General features: G+C 41.2%; 1 pseudogene; it reads right to left on the bottom strand.

Annotated features, from left to right (window-relative positions):
* The window catches only part of LOC115485399 (uncharacterized), a 133,636-nt pseudogene that overhangs the window by 26,034 nt on the left and 86,560 nt on the right, over positions 1–21,042 (bottom strand).

Here is a 21,042-nt window from a genome sequence, read left to right as displayed (position 1 = left end):
AAATGTGGCATGGGCTCTGTGACTGTGGTTTTTGTTTCCATAAACCTTAGAGCACAAGAATCCATGAGATATTTACACAAATCTTTCCACAATTCCTGTGGCCTTTGGTAGCATTGCATTTGCATGACTTCACCACTGTGGCTGGTTTGTGCTTTCTCAGCAGCCTTTCCTACAACAGGGAGAAATCCTGGCTATTCCCAGTAGTTCTCTGTCTCCCACCCTCAGATACAGACACACCAGTGCATGTTAAATACAAGCTGTGTTAATGCAGGAGTTCCTGTCCTGCTTGTTGTCCAGTTTCCCAGGGATAGTACAGGAAGTTTCCCAATTCATCTCATAAGTGCAAAAAGAGAAAAATGTTATAGTTTAAGAAAATATTGGTAATTTAGATCTTGAGGGAATATCAAGAGACATGAAAGGGAGGAGGATGCTTCTGAAAGGTTACTGAAGTTGGGCAAACACATGAGGAAAAGTGCAAAACAAAGATTTTACATCAAGAACTCACCTTATACTTGCCTGTCCTCCTGCCATCACACGATGGTGGGAAGCTGAGTGAATGGAGAGAGTGTCTCCAAGTGAATAGGCTACTGAATAAGAACTTGGCTACTGAATAAGAACTTGGCTACTGAGTAAGAGCTTGGCTACTGAGTAAGAACTTGGCTACTAAGAACTTGGCTACTGGGGCTCCGTCCTCTGCTGCCCTCATTGGGGACTTCCAGCAATCGTTCTGTCTCAGTTTCTCAATCTAATAAAGGGATGTTGCTCAACCTTTGCAAAATGCTTTGAGTCAGTGCACAAAAAGTGTTATGTTAGGACCAAGGAATTTTTTCACTGAATGGGAGTATCAGGTCACTCAACAGACAGGCTGCCAGTTGAGGAAACAAAGCCACGATGTCTTACAGGGCAAGGTGGTCTTGTTCCTTCTTATCATTGCAGCTGTGGCAGTCCTGGCTTCTCCAGTGTTAGGAGATGTCTTTAAAAGGGAGGTTACATCCTGGATGCTTGTTGTGTATGATTTGAGGAGGGAGACTAGTGAAGAAGAGGTACACACCACGATGCATAAGTCTCAGCTGTATTGCTGTGGACTGTGCAGGGCAGGTAGAAATTGCTTAAAATTGCTTTCAAGGCTGTGCCACACCTCTCTTCCCCACTCTGGCTGAGCCTGAGGGAGATACAGCCCAGAGGCAGAACTAAAAGCAGATTCATTTGCAGGAGTTTAACACTTGATATCAGAACCAGTGTTCAATGACATAAGGCAGAAGCATAACCACAGACAGCTTGTAAAAATTCAGCTTTGTCCCTCACAAGTGAATCCATAATTAAAACTGCAACCCTAGTCTGCTGTATTTATCCAGCAGAAGGACTCACGCCTGCTACCACTTGAGTCAGCAAGTTTCTCTATTTGCAATAATCCTTTACTTTGACTTTCCTTCATTATTAATAAAACACTTTTAAACTCTTTAATGTCAGCCAAATGATGTTTCAAATTATATTTTCCAGGGAAAAGAAAAAAAGGATAGCTGAGTGCTCAGGAGAGGAAACTTAGTTGTGTTATAGTTCAGCCTAGGAGACTCTGGTGACTCTTAGAAAGTGTTGAAATTACAGGTTCATGACGTGCACAGTGTTGAAACACCATGTTTCTGCAACACTTGGTCCAACACGAACTTGCAATTTCAACACTTCCTAGGTCTTTTGTAAAACCTTATAACTGACCAGAACAAATGTAAATTCCCAAAAAGTCTAAAGCAATGTGCTGCACAATAGGCAGACTGGAAAACCCATTTAATTTCCAGTGCTACCCTTACACAGGATAGTCATTCCCAAACGATGTTTAATTTGTAAAAAACCTGTCATCCAGGATTAGCTACTCTCACAGCAAAATAGTGGTCTCAAGGAACAGCTGGTCTGATCTGAAATGGTAATATCCTCAAACTTGTTAACTTTTCCCTTGGTGTCACAGAAAAAATAAAATCAGGAAAGTACCTGCCTCAGCTTAAGCAAAGGATATTCACCAGCAACCTCCAAAATGTGTTGTCCTGGAGCTTAGCAGAGACCATAATGTTAAACATAGGGACAAAACCTTCTTGACCAAATGGAATCTGCAGTTTCAAAACACAGCAAAATTTGATATTTAAAAATACACTATGGCATTATTTCAAAATACCATTTGTTAAACAAGCAGGAGGCAAGAGAGCAGACAGAATCAGGGCTCACACAGTGCCTGTTTGGAAGATGAGAAGAGTACAGGATTTGTCATCAACAGGTTACACTTAGCTCACTCAATTTCATTAAAAAAAGGAAAATAATTGTCACTCAGGGGGGACACTGTGAAACAGCTTTATGCCCCAGCTCCTATAAGCAGCTTGGATCAGGAGGCTCCTGCACCTGAAGCCATTGGAGATGCAGCCACCTGAAGTACTTGGCAGGCTGGGGATGTCCCACATTCTGCTCCTGTGAGTAAACAGGGGACCACCCATGTGTGTCCCCACTCAGGCATGGGAAAGAGGTCAAGTAAACCCTCAGGCTGAAAGTCCCCAAAAAATCCAGGTCTTGTGTGGAGGCTAAGTGGGAGGAGGAGTCCCAATACCAGCACATACCCTACTGAGCATTTACACAAATACCCTCCAATAATGAAGAGGAAATGGCAGTTTAACAATACATTTTTTTTTTCTTACCTGGCTGTGTTTTGAATATATAATGCTAATTTTAGTACTTGGGCACTTGGAAAAGGGTAACACAGAATAAATATGTTGCATCCATTGGGCTGTAAATAGAGTCCCTTACATACCAGTCTGGGTCACTCTGCATCAATCAAACTTGGAAAGACAACTGAAACAGCAGTTTTGACATTATATACAAGTAAAGTTCTCATTTATTTTTAGAGAACATAATTTCTTAAGATAGCAGAGAGCTTATTTGTAAGATCATGATAAATTATTACAAAGGACTCTCTTCTCTGCAACTTCTTACAGAAGCTGCTTTTTTTCTGGACCATTGCAGTGTGCTGCATACTAGGAAGACGGTACTTATGACAGGATTTATTTGTAGCAGTGAGCCAAAATACATATTGCCTTAGACAAGAGTCAGTATTATCACAAAGAACCATGCTGGCTGGGGTTTAATGAAATTGGACCAGGGTGTCAGATTTTAGCTGGGTAAAGTCAGCAGCTGGGATGAATTGGACCAGAAATGTGCTGCGTAACAGGATTTCACTGGAATTCTTGTGGAAAAAAAAAAAAAGAAAGGAAAAAAAACCAGAAAAAAAAAAGTATGTGGAATATGTCATGCAAACAGTTGACACTGTAGCTGCAACACCAAACATTAAATAAATAAATTCCATAAGTAACACAGGCACAGAAAAACTTTTCAGGAAAGCGCCTCAGAGCTGCATAGCCTCGCGTCTATAAATCTCCATTAAATCAGTTTGAGTGGGGCGAGTGTTTGAGACAGAGCTGCCAGAAATAGCTCTCTTCCTGCAAGATGTAGAAAAGATTACAGCTGAGATTGAGACGGTGGGGTGGGGAGGGAAGGCAGGGGAGGGGTGGGGGAGAAAAGAGGCAAATGAGTTGAGCTGGAGGAGGCGGGGGAGCTGTGAAAGGCATCTCATAAAAGTCCCATTTGTTGGATGGCTGCAGGAAGTGGAGGCAGCTTTGGCACACGTGTCCGTGGTGCTAAATTAACTGTTAACACAAATAATCAAAGTGCAAGGCCCATCAAGCCGCTGGCGCCAGCGAAATGAGGGAGCGGCCAGGTCAGCGCTGCCTCTGGAGTGAGCCGGCTAGCAGGTGGAGACCAAGCAGGGACCCGACAGGATGGAAGTGCTTACAGAACACACTGACCCACTGACAGAGGAAAACAGGGCTGCGCTCCTGCTTTCCAGCTATTGTGTGCACAGCGTCTTCTGCGTGTATTTTTATTTTGTATCTATTTGTTATAGTTTATGTATTTTTCCCTATTTTATTTATTCTTTTTTAAAAACCCTTCTTTTTTTTTTTTTTTTTTTTTTACAGCCCTGGAGTGCTTGGACACCCCAGGCTGAGCTGTAGTGCAGTTCAGCCTTTATTTGGCAGCATTGATGGAGGAACAGCTGAACAGGACAAAGGAATAGTTCAGGCACAAAAGCACTGATTGCCCTCCAGTCCTACCCTTTGGAAGGAAAAACTGCTCTTTAGAAAGAGATCTGAAAAACAACGTGGGCAGGGGTATTTCCACCTGGTTTGTTCTCTCTCACTATCCGAGAGTCCACAGCCCTACTCTATGCTGTAAGCATGATGCAGATACTTCGGGAGATGCAAGGGCATTGCAGCTGCCCCAGCAGTGAAGGAGACAAACCCACCACAGCTCATGCTGCTTTGTGCAGAGCAGAGACAGACAGACAGACAACATGGTGGTACTTGCTCCCTCTGAGTAGGATTAGACCTGTAAGCAAGCAGGACTTCTCCAACAATCAATTTGAACACGCTGAGGTTCACTGAAGGTCTCAAAGGATCTCACTGTTTTGTGCTGTGAAAACACAAATTGTTCCAACTATTGCCCAGCTCTGATCTCAAGGAGATGCTCACTGGCAAGGTTGTCTAGGGTACAGCTTTCCCCACACTGCAACAGCAGGAGTTCTGTGCTGAATTCATTGCCTGCTTCATTCAGCTCCATGACACAAGGCAGCTGTAAACCCACTTTAACTGCCCAGTAAAGCCAGGTTTACAATTACTTTGCCTGACCAAAGCAATCACAGTGCAATGGTGAATCAGACCCTGGAATTACTGGGATCTTTTGCCTCCTTGCCCAGGTAACAATACACAGAGCTACACACTATAATGAATCACACATATATCATGTACATGTGCTATGTACATACATATTTGCATCACACACTTTGGTCTGTTGTGGCTTTTGTTGGCTATCCATGCATTCTCTATAGATACAGCTGTGGGCACTTATATTTTACAAAAAAAAAAAAAAAAAAAAAAATTTGCAGTTATAAGGTGTTACAATAGAAAATGTGGATCATTCCTTTGCATAAAGTTTGCTCCAGAAAACAAAACCCAGAAATGAACACTCATGCTGAACCAAATTACTTTTATTTATAATTATTTACAATATATAATGAATAATCTGGTACAGAAAGGTATAATTTCATGGAATCACAGAATGGTTTAGGTTGGCAAGGACCTTAAAAACATCTAGTTCAAATCCCCCTGCCACAGGCAGGGACACCTTCCATTAGACCAGGTTGCTCAAACCCTCATCCAACCTGACCTTGAACACTCCCAGGGATGAGGCATCCACAGCTTCTCTGGGCAGCTTGATCCAGACTTGGAACTTCACCCTCACAGTGAAGAAGAATTTAAGAATTAAGAATTTTTTCTTAATATCCAATCTAAACTGATCCTCTTTCAGCTTCAAGCCATTCTCCCTTGTATCACTTGTAAAAAGTCGCTCTCCAGCTCACTTCCAAGGCTCCTTTAGGTACTGAAAGGCCACAATAAAGTCTCCCAGGAGCCTTCTTTCCTTTAGGCTGATCAACACACATTCTTTCAGGCTTTCCTCATAAGAAAGGTGCTCCAGCCCTCTGATCATCTTCATGGCCCTCCTCTGGACTCACATCAACAGATCCATGTCATTTTAGTGAGAATACACATCTTCTAAGCATCTAAACCTTAATTATGTCTTTAATTCATACCTGAAAGTATAAAATTACCACGTATCTTTAAAAAAATCTCAATATTGTTTTCTCAGCCAACGGAGAGCAAAATGCCCAAGAAAAACATGGAGGAGGTGGATATATAATAATCTTATCATAGGGCATAGTCATTGCTTTTAGTGAAGAATTTACTAATAACTAAAACTAAAAACAAATATCATCAAATGTGGCAGAAATATTCACACATCTCATAGAAATAATGTTTTAATGAGGTTTAAATCTAAAAAAAAAAAAAAAAATCATATGTAATCTTCCCTATATTCCACAGGGTCATTTTGACATTTATCAGATATGAACTCTGGTAAATCCAAAGATGTATCACAGTACTAACAGTAATTTAGACCAGCACCTTTAATATTAGAGGCCATCCTTAGTCAATGTTGTAAACTTTAACTGATCTATGGCCAGCTGCATGATCTGTCTGAAGAACATTTGGGAACGTCAGCAGCAGATGACTGATGTGATCCAAGGAGCAGGTATAAAGATAATTTGCTCATAAGTCAGATTTGTGTAGACTTTTACAGGGCAGAAAATGTAAGATCTCTTAGGAAAATAATTTGTTAGAGACAAAGAGACAGAAAAATAGACAGAGAAGGAAACAAAGCAAGAGGAAATAATACTGTCATAGACCAAAATTACTTATTACCCTCTGCTCCCTTCTTGATAAGGGTTAAACCAACTTCAGTGAAACCTTCCATGAGTAAAAGTCAACTTGACACAGACAGAAGTTTTCTATAAGGGGAATGGACTAAGTTACAAAAAGACTGAGAGCTGTGATGTACACTAGAGGTTGGATGGCCTCTGTTGTAAGTTTATCAGATTTACCACTATGGACACACTGTGGGCCCCTTTAAAGATCCCATTGTGTGTGACTGGTTGATGGGTGGGTGAGTGCATGCATGTGTAATGGGAGAGTGCTATCACAGCCACCAAATTAGTGGGAAAGTTACAATTACTCTGAAAAATGGAAGCCAAGCACTTCCTGAGTAGGCAGGAAAAGGGTAATTGAAAATTTTAAACACTACAGAATCTCTGTTAATTGAATAAGAAATTAAAAGAAAAACACATTAAACAAAATGTGTATATTTTAAGAGCCCCTTTACTGACCCTAAGCCAAATTAGAGGAAGAATGTCATTGTTAACAGTTTGATAAAAACTGTTGAAGATATGGAGAAACCAAGTCAGGAAAACAAAGTTCCAGACATATAAAGATGAGATTGCTCCAAACACATCAAGACTGAGTAAAAGCTAACTTGGCTCCTGTCCTATAACTCATAAATCCAGACAATTTGGTTTTGGAGTTTTCAGAGTATATATAGATAGCTGTATAACGTTAGGCATTGCTGCCTGAATGGTTATCCCTTTTCCAATACACCCTTTTGTGAAGACACCCCAGCCTTATTCCCTGTGGCGTAGGGCTCTCCGCAGCATTTGTCTCTCTTCTATGTCTTCTACTGCTTATGCCACCCGCTGAAGCATGATCCTGCTTCACTTTGGCCCAGGTTTTCTTCCAGTGAACACTCTGGCATGAGTAGACCAGTCCAACAAGAATTTGGGACATAACTGGGCCAAAATGCTGTGAGAAAAGATGGGCATGGAGGCAGGAAGATTTCCCGATAAGTGATGCGATGTACATTCCTTTGACCCTGCTGCTGATTTACACCACTGTGGTATAAGAATGACTCTCCTTGCCTCCTTTAATGTTTATATTTCTAAGTTGTTTGTCCTTCCAACTGTCAGGAAGGAATTCTTCCTCCCCACTGCTCAAAGCAAAGACAACAAGAACTCACTTCTGTGTGAGAGAAGGGGAACAAAAATTCCTGCTTCTCTTTACAAGGACCTTAGACAAAATAACTCAGGAGATTGCTGTAGATCCAGACTGAGAAGAAAACAAATCACTCCTTAACACATAGGAAAGAATGTCTTCTAGTCTGAAAGAATAAAGGTTAGATAAAAGGGTAAAGTGAGCCAGGCCCCATTTGAAAATCTTAGCTTGGGATTCAGAGGGTTTCTTAATAATTATTATCTAAATATCAAGAAACCTCCACCAACATCTGTACAGGAAAATAATAGAAATTATTATTTGAACATTTCTTCTGTTCTTGACAAGTCACAAAAGTAGGAATCAAATCAAAGTAGGAAATATCAATGGAGCAAGACATCCAAAACTATAACAAACAAGGAAGAAAGAAGCAGTAAGAAGAAACAAAGAAGACACAAAGAAGTAGGTGGGAAGGCACAAAGTATTCTGTGCTGAAGTACGTTCTTTCCACTCCTAGTTGATGATTGAAATAATTTCTGTGTACCTTTTACAAAATCAGTTCTAAATTCTCAAGTATGCAGAGCTGTAACTGGAGAGCACAAAGTGTAATGCAGCCAGTTCATTTGGGAACAATCTGTGATTTGGCCCTTATCTCCTACACCAGTAATGAATACCTAATCTGTGCAAGAAGAGCCTCAAGTTCCATATGACACCAGCATTGTCTAATGTCCATCCCCAGTGAAAGCTCTCAGGTCACTGGCAACCAAGTTCCTGAAGCATAGGGGTGCATGGACTGCAGAATTAGCATAATTTGGGATGAAGGCCATTTACCAACACACTTGCCAGAGAGCAAACAAAAAGTAGTAACTTTCTGCTGATCATTTCTGTGTTTAATTTCCTTTAGTCATTCTCCAGACAGTATCACTGAAGCTTCTTCCTCAACCGGGTACTACAGGACCAGTGGCCTCCTGTTACGAATGAATGGATGCACCACCACACCCCCCAAAATTCATGTACGTTGAAATTGGAAGTTCTCACACTTACATTAAATCCTTTCACTCAACTCCTCCAAACAAATGTCAGTTCATACAACACACCATCCAAGGCAAGGAGATTTTCCAGATCTAGTTCCAAGGAAATTTTTGCCAGTACACCTCTACCATTCCAGAAATGGAGCAGCAGAGCAGTCAGAACCTTTAGCTGATACAGAGAGAAGCAAAGGCCAAAGGGAGATGGCTGCTCAAAAGGCAGCTTCTGTCCCAGCACCGAGAGAGATGGCTACACCCCATGGTACACTCAATGAAGTTCTTATTTTCCCAGGTCCTGCCAGACTGTGAACTGCATTTCCCAGTAAAGACTTGAAAACTGTTTGCATTTGACTCACAGGAAAACACAGCAGAATGGATTTGATGAAGAAAGCTTTCCCCTTGTTCTGAAATGGTCTGACAAGAACAGGCTACAACTTTCAAAACATTACCATTTCCAGCTCAGCCCCATATCAGTACACACATGAATAGTGAACTTGATTTAACTTTGACTTCTTGTATCTTCAGCAGAAGTCCAAATAAAAAATGATCACTGAGAATGGTCACTAAGACTGTTTTCCAGAGTTGAGTAACACGGCTATTCCTCTGGGAATTTCAGAAAGGCTGACTGCAAACCACCATTTTTTAATTTCTTTCTTCAAAACTGGCAATTCTTTAACTACTGACATGCAAATCCAAGAACTGCCTGTTTCATAACCTAGGTGTCCACCTACACTAACCTAATGTGGTTTGCTGTCTTTGGTTTCCAGGCTACATGTGATCCTAGACTAACACAATAGGCAGTACTTAATATTGCCCAAGTGGCCTTAAATAATCCTTTCATTTTCAGTTGCCATTAATCCATGAAAGAAAAGAAGAGGCTGGCTGAACTAGCACTTTCTCAGTTTGTTCTATCATGAACTGGTTTTTCTCAATGGAATTGTACACAAGCAGTAAAGATAAGTATGCCAGGAGACGAGGAGGGGAAAAGAAACAGGCTTTTTTCTCCTGAGGGGTTTTACTCTTTCCTCATCATTTTCTGCATGATATAGCTCCTCTTTTCATTGCTCAGCAGGGAATCCCAGAGGCCAGAGGCAAATTTTCCCTTTAGTCTCGGAGCATTCATGATGGATTCTTGTTTTAAGAAGAGGTTATTAGTTGTTTGCTCTTGAGTATTATATCATCACCATTACAGCAAAGCTGGTCTCATTCTAAATTTCGTTTATTCTTTGGCAGTCACAAGATATCTTGGGTTACACAGCTAACATCCCTTTATGTGCCAAAGTCAATGAAACCCTTTCCATTGGCTCCAATGGTGGTAGAGGAAAAGTTGCAAAGGTGCTGAAAAAATGATCTCTTTAGGGCTTAATTCTGTTTCCACTGGTAAAATTCCCTCTGACTTTGACAAGAGTTACTTCAAGTCCACTGACTTAAATAGCTTTTTAGAAATCATGAAACTATTCAGCTATCATGTAAACTTCTGCTTGATAAGGAAAGCTCACATACCTTGAGGTCTGTTTATACTGTACCTTGTTAATAGAAGCTATCACTTAAAAATGTCTTGGCTACTGTTTACATTTTCACTACTTATACCGTAGTTCATATAAGTTCCTGTAGAAATAGCAAAAGAGGCAACATTTAGAAGAGATCTCCAGTCAGGAACAGTATCTAGTTCCATTTTTAAAATACCTTTAAGTTTCCATGTTCCTAATAAATAACGGAACATTGTTAGTCCTAATTAGAAAATTAACCAGTGAGGGCTTGTAGCTATATATCATCTTCTACAGCCATCTTTAGTCCCATTTTTATCTGCTTCACAGTTTGGGAAAATATAACCTAGTGTCCTCTCAGCACTTAACTTCTCAAGGCTCATACAGCAAGCAGAATATTCCTTTGATGCTTCTCCAGCTTTGTAATAACATTGATGTGCAGGAAAAGATCCATAATTCAAAAAGACACTGTAGTAGCCGTACGCATGGATTAAACATCATTTTCCTTTTTTCAGTAAGTCTTTGCTTAATAAATTAAGACATTTAATCACACACACAGAAAATCAATCTTCCATATACTTACGATCTGGACAGGAGGAGCTTTCCTCCTTGTTTTAATTTTTTGTTGTTGTTGTTGTGCCTAAAGGATTGTTCTCCCCATCCCAAAATAGTTTGTGTTATCTTGTATTAACTTCAGCAAGTTCAAGAAACTATAACCAGAAAACTCTCCATGTTCAAAGAAGAAAAAAGGCATCTTTTTATCTTATCTATTCCACACATACTTTTAATTCTGAGTCTGACATCATTGCTGGCTAAACCTTCATAGCTGCCAGAGCACTAGCAAGTTCACTGTGGTAATGAGCTTCAAAAAGTAAGTTACCAAATCTCTGCTTACAGATGTCAGTATCAAAGAGTTTGAAACTTCAGACTGTTACCTGATATTTCTCAGAATACCAGTTTTAACATTTCCACTCTCCATTGCTTTGTCATCTCTATTAGCTCTTGAAACGGAGTGTAAGAATTCCAACTCAAATCATCAGGTTTAATTTGTGAAGAGTTTCAGATCCATACACAATTAAAACCAACCTATCTGATTTCAAATTGTTTCAAAATTGTTCTGATAAAATTAACCCTCCCTTCAGTTCTGGTTCCACCACCACCCTCTGGGACTGGAGATTCTCACATTCCAATATTTTAATTTAGTTCTCTTCAAAAGAAGAGAAATGGAAAATACAACTTTACACAAATATTTCAACAGCTTTTTAGGGTGTTCTACACATCTCTAGGTTGGCCACTTGAGCATAGATGGTCTTGCTATGCCAATTACTTAGATAGATTGTTGAAATTTATCACCCTCCTAGGAATGTCAAGTATTGATGCCTGATACTTGGGAATAAGTGTTTCCACAGAGAAAGGGTTTGCAGTGCCTTCAAAATTTCTCTTCAAGGTTAGCAGGATGAGGTCATTAAGGGAAATCTGTGCCTCGTAATGCACAACAGAGCACTTCCCTCTGCTTTCTCTGCTTTTGCACAGTATTCCTGTTCTTACACAGGTAATGCATACTGCAGGAGCCACCAGCCAAATATGCCTTGTGTGTTTACATCCCAGAGGATGTTTGGACAAAATTTTAAAGTGTGAGCACCTGCCACTACACACAATTAAAAAAAAAAAAGAAAAAGTAATCAGCTTTTAAACACCTACTGAAGTGTTGGGATCATCAGAGGTGCCAGCAAGCAATCACAAGATTACTCACATCTTACACTCCTCCTTGGGCTGTGAGACAATCCCATGCTCTTGTGCTGTCTTCTACAAATGCTAAGGCAAAGCAGAAACACTGGCATAAAGGCCTGCAAAGGCAGAACTAACAGCAGCCTCCAGGGCAATTGGGATGGCACCACAGCAGAACAGCAGGTGTTCAGCTTTTCTTCTCCCAACCCACCACAAAAGTTCAATTTCTGCCTTTATTAATTTTTATTTTTTCTGAGTTAGTCATGCTTCGTCTTGACTTTTGTTTGTTTATTTTGAGAAAGAACAAGGCAACAGCCTAGTCAGTGCTTCAAATACTGCTGTTATATGCCACAAGTGGGAAGAATCTGGTTAGCCTGTTGGAGAGGGAGCTGCCTGGGAGGAGGGGAGGCAAGAGGGAATACAGACAGGAGAGAGAAGCAGGATGGTTGCCTCTGGGCCTCTTGAGGCTTTTACACAAGCTCTCTTCTCTCTAAGCACCATGACCTTCTCTGGGTATTAAAGAGGGCTGTTTTGTTTTCTTCGAGCTAGGACGATTCCTGCCACGTATTTGATATTAGAATTTCTCTCTAGTGGTTTGCAAGTATTTGATCCCCTAGGGCTTGTGATGCTGGATCCACTAATGATTCACACAATGGCATTAATGTCATTCATGGATGAAACCACATTTCCTTACCCTACAGGGTGAGAGCAAGATGGGAAGACTGTGGCTAACATTAGGAAGGCACTGGGTGGGAAAGAAAAATTGAAGTATTCAGGTCAAAAGACAGTGGGTGGCTAAGTAAAAATCCATGATTTCTGATCATTCTGGAGGTGGGGTGAACAATAGAGATTTCACCCTCGAACGCCTGAGGACCCAGCACTAAAAAAGAAAAAAATAGACAATAAATGACCCCCCAAGTGAGCAATTTAAAACCATTCCCTTTGAAAACAGTTCTTGAAAACAAGTTGGCAGAACAGTTAGATCTCCCCACAGCAATGCATCATGAGATCACGTACAAGGAAACAGCAGAAGTATCAAAGCATGCTTTACTCAAGCATGCCCTTAGTTGCTCTGCTCTCTTAAGCTGGGCAGCCCAGACTAGTGCCTAAGAGCAGAGGCTGCATGAGGGGCTGGGTAAACACTGCCAGTTAAATGGTGGCCAAATCCTTCTTGCCTTTGAATGGGAAATGGGCTCTTAATTTTTAATTATTTTAAATCATCACAGCAGACTGAAAGTAGGAATTTACATTTAATTGCTAATGTGCACACATAATTTGGAAGGAACATTTCACACACTACTTTCCAGAGGAGCTTCCACCAATAAATGGTATGAGGAAGGTCAGAAAAACATAGGAATTTAGGAAACAACTTCCAGGAGGACAGAGGGACTGAGCCAGCCAATTGACGCTGGCATGCCAAATCACCTTTACCCAAAACACAATATCATTTAAACAAAAGTAGATGGCAAAAAAAAAAAAAAAAAGGGAAAAAATAAATAAAAAAGGGTCCCTGAGTAAGAAGTACATCAGAATTATCTGCCTGTGGAGTGATGCTGAGAGCACCAGCAGAATCAGCTCAGAAAAACATGGCAGAGAAATTTCCAGCAGAAAGGCCCATTCCAAGGCTGGGACATAACTAGGTGACTCAGAAAGCCTTCCCAGTTCCAGGGTGGAAGAAAGAGGAAAGATTTCCAGTTCCTCACAAGAGGAGAAAAAACACTTGGATCAGATACCAACCTAAGAACCAAGGTGCACTTTTCATAATCTCAAAATGTCCAGACTAAGAAAATATACATTGTTCACTGGTTAACAAAACACAATAACTGTCAGAAAAGGGGGTTGCATCTTGATTTGTGGATATAATTTATACACAGGAGAGTCTCAGTTCTAGCTTCAGTTTTGTTGGTGCCAATCCTACCATTTAAGGATTTGATCTCGGAGACAGCTACTCCTCCAAGCCACGCCACTGATGTCATTTCCCAGTGAAGTCCCCTTACACCCACAAATCAGGTGCTGAAGTCCCTTTGTGGGATAGTAAAAATGCTGGCACAACTAGCTGCCAATGTAAAATTATTTCTGAAAACGAGAGGGACAGGTCAAAGCCCCTTTAAAAAAACAAGTCTTGGTGGCTATGCAGAAAAGGATTATATTATGCTTAGCTAGTGCGTGGGTGTGGAGAACAAGGGACAGAGACAGTGTTCCTCAGCACGCCCTCCCCGCAGCCCCTTGCAAGGCAAAATATATAGGCAACATTTCAACCTCAAATCCACAAACAGATCAGGATACACTGGAGGAGAGAGAGACAGATTCCTTGTTTTTTAATAAAAGGTAGGATTAGGAAAAGACGGAGGTGGGGAAGGTGTAAAACAAGCAGGCAGGCAGTCCTTACTCAGCTTCCTTCTTACATTCATTGCTCTGAAAAGTGGACAAGCTTTAGGAAGAAATAAGACACATGGCTGTGGGTAAAGGGGGGGAGGAATTAGAAACTGTAATTCAATCTAATATTTGAGGCTTGGCAAATGCACCTATGGGATTTCATGAAAACCCCCGAATCTTTTTCATTTCGGAGCAATTAACCAGATCCCAGCATCGCTGGCTCCAGTGAGCCGCTTAGCTCTCTGTTTTATTACCCATTTCCTTTCCCCCTCGCCAGCACTAGCTCCCATCCTCGCACTTGGGAAAAAAAAAAGGGGAGGGGAGGTAAAAACCCCACACACTGTTACAATGCCACAAAGGGGCCACCACAAACAAGTGCCAGCCAGTGCATTTCAGAGCAAACACAGAACACACATAAATGAGGCTCACATTTGGATTAAAACGCTGTTGTGTTCAGGCATTTATGTGTGGCATAATTAAAAACATCCAGCTGTAATTTAATAGTTCCCACCAAGCACAGACATAAAGTCTAGCAATTTTTTCCCTCTGCATATTTAACCCTTAGAGACAGAAGGAAGAGGAGGCAGGGGGCAGGGGGAGGGAGCAGGAAGCTGGGGAGAGACAGAGGTCTTTTGAACACATTTTTTTCCCCTTCCTTTGTGTTATTCTAGTTTGCTTTTTACCTCCTCTGATCTTTTGCTTCTACAAAGAGAAAGCAACTGTCTTCTGGATGTCGTAGAAACAGGAATCACTTTCTGAGAGCATTTCTGTAGTTCAACAGCAGTACGGCTGGGTACAGGATCCTCAGTTTCCAGAGGATAACATCTGTAGCTGGATGCACTGATTCACGGTTTGTGAATATGCCAGATTTTTCAGGCTTAAAAATCAACTACTAAAAAGACGAATTTCACCACCATTACTCACCCTGAGTACAGTCTTTCTATTCAGAGCGGCCCTTCTAAATCAAAGGCAGCAGTGACAGGACTAAGTACAGTGTTAGGACAGGAAGGGTAAGCCAGCATTTGCAGCACTAGCTAAGCATCTGGGACACCAGGGCGGCTTCAGTCCCTGCTCTGCCACGTTGCTCATTTTCAGAAAGACATCTCTGGGGGCATTTTTAAAAAATGTTCAGCTACCTGAGTAAGGGCCCACCTGTACCACGGGAAATCTGAATGTTTTGAACTTTTTCACTTCTCCCCATGTCAGTTCCCTGTAGGCAGACTTGGGAAGATAATATTTTCCTTCATCCAAAAGTATGTTGCAAAGAGAAATGTATTCAAGATTGGGATGTGCTGAAATCCCACAGCAAGGAAGAAAGCTAATAAAGAGGAGATAATCTTCTTGGCCCTCTATTTCTAAATGCATTCAGGCAACTGTCCATTACACTGACTCAGCTGAACAGCAGGACTTTACTACAGCAAGGAACACAGAATTCCACCCTTATTCTGGAAGAATGAAAATTGAATTAAATGCTCTGCATAAATTCATAGTCATGGCCAACCGTGTCCTAATTTTCCAAGAGTGTACATAACAATTGGCCTAGGACCTTAAATCTATCAGTCTCCAGAGACAGAAGACTACCTTTGCACATAAAAGCCTTTAGGATTTCTATTGCTAGCTGTTCAGCTCTACCCTTTAAACATGTACCTGCCCTACAGAAGTCACGTTCAAAAATGCAGAAAGAACTTCCAGAGGAGTGCTGTAAAGTAGAGAAAACTGGGAAAGAAGCCTCTTCTGTCCATATTGTTTTGAATTTTAAGTTCATTCATACCTCTCTTCAGCTTTTTTCTGTCACATCCAGGTCAGTATCTACTGGCATGAAAACCTGCAAGAAAGCATATGTCATTCTTGCCATCCCGAGGAATACGAGAAAGCATCCAACATATCCACACAGGATTGTGGAAGCCAGCCATGCTGTGAACTTGTCCCAGCTCAGTCAGAAACATAACTTTGACAGGCCTCATACATAGCTGCAAATAAGTAATCAAGAAACCTGGTGACACTTACAGAATGGTTCCTAATCAACATCTAGAGAAAAGATCTGTGAAAGACACCTTTTTAAAATATATAAAGTAATGAATGTGGAAAAAATATGATCAGCTCATGTCTCATTTGTATTATACACCCGTCAGTAAAAGATATTGCATCAGCTTTGCTCTGAACTCTTTGCTCACATGTATGAGCAAGTGAGCAGCACCACTGTCAGTATCAGCACTGTCCTACTGTGGGTGCAGCTGTGGGGTGAAGGAAGGGATTACCTAGGGCTGCAGCAACAGCTCTGCAGCTGTGAAATGTAGGATCCCAGGATCACAGACTAATTCAGGCTGAAAGGGGCCTCAGAAGGTACAATCTGCTGCTCTGAGGTAAGTCACTTGGGCATACCTGCTTTGTACATCAGAGCAACCAAAACACTCACGGCTCTGACCGCCCTGGATACCACTTGGCTGTAGTACAGCACAGTGTGATGCCAAGACAAGAAAAATTCTCACTCAGATCTGATAGCAAGGAAGCTTCCAGTCCCAGCACATCCCTGAGAAATCCAGGATTCTTCTTAGAAGGATCAGTTAATCTGGTTCACTGTGGCAGTGATGGAAATGCATTGCTCCTGAATACTGAATCATTACTGCTGTCTCTGTACCTGCAGTGCCCATATACCCTCACCTCTCAGCACTTCCCCTTCCCAACAAAAAAATATTTCAGACTGCTCTAAGAACTAAATTTAACCTTTTGACAGCCTTAAGCCCTCCAAAGAGATGACTCCTGTAGGTGCCTAAGATAGATAGATGTGTAGGAGTGGGTTAGGTAAATAAGTTCCAAATGAAATCTCACAAACTGTGGCTCAGAACTACTGAAGCATTGTTTTTGATTGCCACTTTATTACCTCCTTTATTGCCTCTCAAATAGATTGCAGAGCGCATGGCATGCCAAGAGAGAAGAATGAGCCTCCCTGTCCTAGTAAAATCGTGGGTTCCTTCCAACTAGAAATCCTAACCCAGATCTCTTTTTACATAAATAAAAGTCAGAGCAGGTCTTGCACTGTAGCAATTTCTTACAGTGTCATTTTAAAAGTGCTCTGCTGCAAACTTCCCTGCAAATGAAAACAATCCGTCTTCCCAAGGCATCCTGCAGAGTGTGTGATTTTTCAGGCAAGGTGGGAGTGGGTGATATTGAAATGAAGACGGAACAGGGTGACACAGTACACCAGGACTTCATGAGATCTGTTTTCTGCATACTGACCCTTAATAATGAGAAAAAAGCTCTGCTGTGTCTTAAACATCATGAAATCACAGACAAAAACAACTAACTGGTGATGGCTGCCAACAGCACTTCTGTTCTGTCTCTGTACCTCGACACTTAGCAGTGAGTGCTGGGCTTCAGTAACACTTGTAACAGGGACTAACAACGTGGAGCACCCAGGCAGCTCAGCAGCCAATCTGCCAACCTGCTGGTTTTGGTGTTCTGCTATAAAGGTAAGTCCCAAGCACACAATGTAGGACAATCATGTTTTATGTTGCAAGATATTGCTGTCATAAAGTTTCCCAGGTAAAAAGTACTTGAAGGGCACTAAAAGTGGGGAGAGTCACAGGATGAACAGTTTTCATGCTTGCCTGAGTCAGAGCTGATACCAAGGTTCTTATAAGTCCTAGTGAATAGAAAAAAAGATTTGTCCTGGTTTTAATAATAGACAAGCTGGAAAGGTGCTACTTTTGCACCATAGCTATTCTGCTTTACCCTTCATCCACCTTCACCCTCCACCATCACTTTAATGCAATATATTGGATCCATATATAGTACTATAAAGGTGCTAAGAATGTTACAAATAAAATAAAATAAAATAAAATAAAATAAAATAAAATAAAATAAAATAAAATAAAATAAAATAAAATAAAATAAAATAAAATAAAATAACATAAAATAAAATAAAATAAAATTTTAAAAAACAAACCAAACCCAGCAATCATATCTGTTCTCTATATCTTATGTCACCTCCACATCATTATGATGAGAAGCATTTCTATCATACAAGCCAAACCAATGAGTCCTAATGACATCAGTGTCAGGGTTTCACCACGTAACTCAGCCAGTGCCCCAGAAATCTCCATCACCACCAAAACGCAACCACTGGAAGTCAAGGACTGATTCAAATCTTGCTGCACCATGGTTACTGTGGGACTTAATTATAGCCAAGCACTCTGCAGCTACTCCTAGGAAAGAGCATGGTGGCATCTTTAATGTCAGCACAGAGCAGATGGGGACTGGGTGTTGGGCCCTGCAAGGTTGCCTGAGCACGTGGGTAAGGCTGTGAGCCACGACATGAAGCTTCCTGGCACAGTGGGGGCAGAAAGGATGATGGTGAGTTGTGAGGAGATGAATTCAGAGTATGGCCCACTGGCACTGAGAGCCTGTAGGTACAACCATAATTCACACTCCACTGGAAGGCCCTTTCCCTTTGCCAAACTGGTAACAGTATAACAGTCTATCCTGGACTCAGGATACATGGCTTCAAAGAATGAACCATTGTTTTTCTAAAGGCCATGTTAAAAAAAATATATAATAATCCCCTGAAGTTTTTCTTCTACACTTTGCATGCTAGTCAGAATGCACTTTCCTGGGAAATGTATTATAATAACAGGCAATGTTTAGCATCACATTTGAAGTGAGCACATCCCAGTGATTAAAATCCAGGCAACGGAAATAAACACATCAGCAGGACATGCTGCACAGTACTGAATTGGGACTTCTTTGTTTCATGACTTTCTTGAGCGTTTAAATACTGTGTGAGAAAAGCATTGTTCAAACTTAACCATCTGTATTTGGTTTCTTTTGAGTGCATTACAATCATCAGTAAACATTTTAAGCCTAGAATCAGAAAACCTGCTTGTACTTGTGGGAGAATAATTGTGACAGTAAAAGGTGTCTTTGTAGCAATAGAATTGTTTTATTTCTTTTTAAAGTGAATTTATTAGAAATTTGTTGTTTTTAAATGGGGCTAGTTCATGTTAAAGTGACATAGTCCATTATGTTAAGATGAAAGAGAAACAATTTCACTGTAAACAGTTTTCTGCATATCAATATCCCACTTCAAAGTGGGAGGAAAATTTTTAAATTATTGCAATTTTGCAAGCTAAAGACCTGGAGCGAAGGAAAAAACCCTGGAGTTCAAGGTCAGCATTTTGCTTTCATAATTTCAAAACATATCTTTTAATGCAACTTCTTAAATATGTTATTAGGTTTAATTTTCAAAACAAAAAGTATTTTTAAATGAGAAAGCCATTCAGTTAGAAACTACCAAAACATTCTGATGGTTCCAAAATTTTATTTCCACAAGAGTTTTCAAGTTAAGATTTTTGTGAAAGCCAACTCTTTCCCACAAACAGTCTCAGTTTCTGTGAATCAGCATGTTCTGTCTCTGAAGACTTTATTACCAGCATGACACAAAGGCTCCCACCTCACAAGACCTCTTCTCCAAGAGCCTGTTACTCTCCACCCTCCTGGGAGCTGCCACTGCAGCAAGAGCGCTGGGTTTGGCTTCCACCCCTCGCTGAGAGACAACATCCTGCTGCCAGCTGTGGTTCTCACGTCTCTGCTGAAGTCTGCTCTCCCTCCAGCCAAACACCAGACGATAACAGGAAGAGCACAGGGTAAGAGAAACACTGCACCTGCAAGCATCTCCTCATACCTACCTCTTGGGTAAAGCTTCAGATCCTTGGAAGCTCACTTGGAAAAGATGAGCATGAAGAAGAAGAAGCTGGCCACCTCACCCACAGCTCCTTGAATTCTCACAGCCCCCTGTACAGAAGTACAACACTAGCCACCAGGACACGGGGTGGTATCAGATTCATATTTTAATCATCCACCTTGAAAAGCACTGAAATGGTCTCACTCATTATTTGTTCTGCCTCACTGGAAAATGCAACTCTGGCTTCTAACTCATCCTCTGGGCTGCTCTGGCCAAGCCCATGGTCACAGAATGTCTGTTACCCCAGATACATCATCTCAAGGCTCCCCAGCCTCAGCACTGACCCCCTCAGCAGTCCAGCTCACAGCACCCCAGGGATCCTCTTGTTCTCCCAGTTCCCCATTCTCAATACCACAATTAGCAGCTGCTGTCACTGCTGTTGAGCTCTACTCATGGAAATCCTGGCCCAGGCACAGGGGCTGGAAAAAACTGCCTTGATCCAGGGTTAGACTTTCTGCTCCACACATTAAAGGTACTTGGGTGCTGAATTAGCTGGTTGCATGTGCCAGCATCATTCTCCAGTCCTAGCAGGTTAACCAGCTGAGGCCAGAAGAGGCATACAAGAGATACAGGCAATTCCATACCCCCTAAACAGCATAAAATCAAAGTTTGGTTTCTAAACTGTATGCAGAAAGACTGCCCACACCATCCCACTCTTCCTTTCCCTAGCACTGTCAGCATCAGGGGCTTTCTTTGCCTCTTGGATGATTAAAGCCATGCAACCTTTGGCCTCATGCCTTATAACTCCACCCAAGGCATGCTGTAATTCCCTAGAAATGCACTGTTTGTCATGTTTTATTATTTAATTACATTCTGGCTTTATTTGACTTGAGACATGTCTGTTTCTTCACTAGCTATGTGAATTTTAAGCCCTTGAAGGCAAGACTGCAAGCACAGATGCACTGCAAACCTTGCTGATACCAGAACTGCTGTGCTCAGCACCTGTCCTCTTCCATTTGCCTTGCTCATGCTCCCACTAGCAGAAGCACAATCCTCCCAACTAGCACAGTGCCAGTAGCAAAATTGTTTACATACATACATTGTTTGTATCTCAGAGTGGACAAGGTCCTCATGTCACATTGTACATCCCCAGACTCCCAATTAGGAGTTAACCTTTACAACACCTTGGTAATTCCTTAAATAAACAGAAATTTACAAAGGGAGAAAATGAGCACTTACTGGAAAAAGTATCAATCTATTTTTCTTCATAGATTTTTATC

Source organism: Serinus canaria, chromosome 2, assembly GCF_022539315.1.
Source record: "Serinus canaria isolate serCan28SL12 chromosome 2, serCan2020, whole genome shotgun sequence".
NCBI classification, from domain to species: Eukaryota; Metazoa; Chordata; class Aves; order Passeriformes; family Fringillidae; genus Serinus; species Serinus canaria.
This window is presented reverse-complemented; position numbering and strand designations above follow the sequence as displayed.